Source organism: Crocuta crocuta, unplaced genomic scaffold (assembly GCF_008692635.1).
Source record: "Crocuta crocuta isolate KB4526 unplaced genomic scaffold, BGI_CrCroc_1.0 scaffold50, whole genome shotgun sequence".
Classification (NCBI taxonomy): domain Eukaryota; kingdom Metazoa; phylum Chordata; class Mammalia; order Carnivora; family Hyaenidae; genus Crocuta; species Crocuta crocuta.
In genome coordinates this window covers 3,214,828-3,217,694 of record NW_027527428.1, presented here as the reverse complement: position 1 = coordinate 3,217,694, position 2,867 = coordinate 3,214,828, and the positions used below count along the sequence as shown (strand labels likewise).

Below are 2,867 nucleotides of genomic sequence, written 5' to 3'. Positions count from 1 at the left end.
GAGGAACAAGGGGGAGAAGAAGGGGGGAAATGGTGGGTGAAAGGGAGAGAGGCAAACCATGAGAGACTCTTGAATGCTGACAAAAACTGAGGACTGATGGATGTGGGAGGGAGGGGGGGATGGGCATGGAGGAGGGCACTTGTGGGGATGAGCACTGAGTGTTATGTGGAAACTAATTTGACAATAAACTATTTGTAAAAAAAAAAAAAAAAATTGAAGATCTTGGGGCATCTAGGTGGCTCAGTCAGTTGAGTGCCTAACTCTTGATTTTGGCTGTCATGACCCCAGGGTTGTGGGATTGAGTCCCTCATCAGGATCCTTGCTGAGATTGAGCCTGCTTAAGATTCTCTCTCTCTCTCTCTCTCTCTCTGCCCCTCACCCCTGCTCCCACTCTCTCTCTAAAAAATAAAGCAAAACCTTGAAAGCCTTTGCATTGGCCCACAATGCCACAGGAGGTCGGCACCTGGCCTACCTTTCTGCCCTTGTTTACCATCACACCCCCTCTAGCTCGCCCTAGAGCCATCACACCCCCTCTGAGCTCTTGCCCTCAGGACCTGCACCTTGCTTTTCCTCAGACTTGAGCAGTCTTCCCCAGACCTTCACGTTGTAACTGATTTTCTTTCCTTACTTTGGACCCAGCTCATCCTCCTCTTCCTCAGCAAGGCCTTCCCTATATACTCTATCTAAATTAGCATTCTCCACCACCCCCAGGTACTCTATCCCCTTAGCTTAATTTATTTTCTTTCTTTCTAGTTTACTAAATAATACAATCTCAAATAGGGGGATTTGTTTACTTGCTTAATGCCTCTGTTTGCCACTAGATTAACCAACTCCATTATTCCTCAGTCTCCCCTGTGCCTAACACAGAACCTGGTACGTTATTAAATATTTATTGAACAGATGAATATATTCATGAAGAAGAGACCGTATACCCCCACACCCAACCCGGACACAGAGAACCCAAACCACATCTTACTGCCTACATTAACTGGATTTTGTGGTCCTATACTTTCATTAGCACTTTTTTTTTAATGTTTTTTTTTAATTTATTTCTAGGAGAGAGAGAGAGAGACAGCGTGAGCAGGGGAGGGTCAGAGAGACAGGGAGTCACAGACTCTGAAACAGGCTCCAGGCTCTGAGTTGGCTGTCAGCACAGAGCCAGACGCGGGGCACGAACCCACGAACCGTGAGATCATGACCTAAGCAAAAGTCGGACGCTTAACCGACTAAGCCACCCAGACGCCCCCCCCCTTTTTTTTTAATAGTTTTCCTGAATGTCCAGCCCATGCAAATAGTTTGACTATCAATAGCCAGTTTTCCCATTGAGATGATCTGGATTCCCTTGCCTTGATGTTACCACCAATTTTCTACTGTTGTGCATTGGTTCCTATCCAACCCTGAAGTGAAAGACAGGCCTGAAACCAAACTTCCAACTCTCAATAAATTCTGGCCTTACCTTCTCCTGAGACACTACCAAAGCTTTGCCAAGTAGTGCTCTCCCTTACGGGAATAAGCAATCACCTCTTTTTGTCTTACATTGTTACCTTGGTGGTATTAGGAAAGTCAGCTTCTGACAAGAGAAGTAAAATCCAAATACAGTAGCCAAACTAAGTAACAGTTTAATACCTGGAGGAATTAATAACATAGTTAACAGTGCCTAGTCCTGGTATATTGAAATCGAGACAAAACGAAAAATCAGTGACAATGATCTTTCCTTTCTCAATATTGATTTGTGCTCCCTTAAATTGTGTCCCAGGGGAATGCCTCACTTACCTGAACCTATTCCCAGGATTACTAGTAAAAACTGATGTAATAAGTAACAGAGTAGGGAGTGCATAGTTTTGAAACAGTGGATTAGTATGTTGCTTAAAGTTACAAGGATAAATTAGGGGGAGATAAATAAGGGGATGGTGAAGTATGCTAGACCTTCATTTATCGTGGTATGAAATCAAAAGGTAACTAAAACGAACAAATCAAGCACTATCATGTATTTTATTTAGCAGCTTTTTAATAATCAGAATTTAAAACACTAGTTAAAAGGGGCTGCCTCTGAGGATGGGGAGCTTTCGCATTACAAACTGTCGGACACTAGGTTTCCTAAACGTTTCTTCAGGCGTTTGTTACTTTGATGACGACGATGGTAACTGGGAAAGCAAAAAAGTCTAACCTGCCAGCTCGGTCGCACACCCACCCCATAAACAGGGAGCAGCGCCTGCAATCAATCCCACACCCAGCTCCCTGAAGGCAATGCTTCTGGCAGCAAGGATGCCATTATCTTAACAAAAGATAACTCAAGTCTCTTCTTCCCAGTGCAACTTTTGTTCTCGTTCCTTTTTTTTCCCCCCAATCTGGGAGGGTTCGGCGAAATCCTACAACAACCCACCCCACCAACGTCGCAAGTCCAACGGACTCAACTCCCGCTCAGAACCCTAGGTACCCCTCCCCATTTCATGTCCCGGCAAGCCTGCACGCAGACCCGGAAGCGGCGGGACCGGCAAGTGCTAAGGCGCAGGCGCATTCCTCCCCAGCCCCGTCGTCCCGCCCCTTCCCAACCCCCTCGCCAACCTGTCAGGGCGTCGCGGGGCCTTGGGTTCCCTCTTTTCGCCCCGCGCGGTCACGTGAGAGGGAGGGGCGGGTTAGCAGGAGCTTCTCGCTTCTTCCTCCAGGGCAATTTCTGGCCCGTCTTCCGGGGTCCCCTCCCCTGGGGGCCGCCCTAGGGCTTCTCTGGAAGAGAGCTGGGGGCTCCTCCGCCCCGCTGCCGGCCGGGGTCACGGAGCCCACGCCGGCGCCGCCTCCGCCTTGGCCGCAGAGGGTGGAGCGCAGACGGGCAGCTGGAAAGGAGAAGGGGCGGGCCGGGGCGGGCCGAG

At 48.6% G+C, this 2,867-nt stretch overlaps 1 protein-coding gene across 1 annotated transcript in view; it reads right to left on the bottom strand.

The window, feature by feature from the left end:
- The window catches only part of TEN1 (TEN1 subunit of CST complex), a 23,824-nt gene extending 20,988 nt beyond the window's left edge, over window positions 1-2,836 (bottom strand). Inside the window, exon 1 of the mRNA XM_077754734.1 lies at window positions 2,566-2,836. The gene's annotated coding sequence lies outside the window, so the exon portion shown is untranslated. The remainder of the gene's footprint in view (window positions 1-2,565) is intronic.
- Window positions 2,837-2,867: the final 31 nt, after the last annotated feature.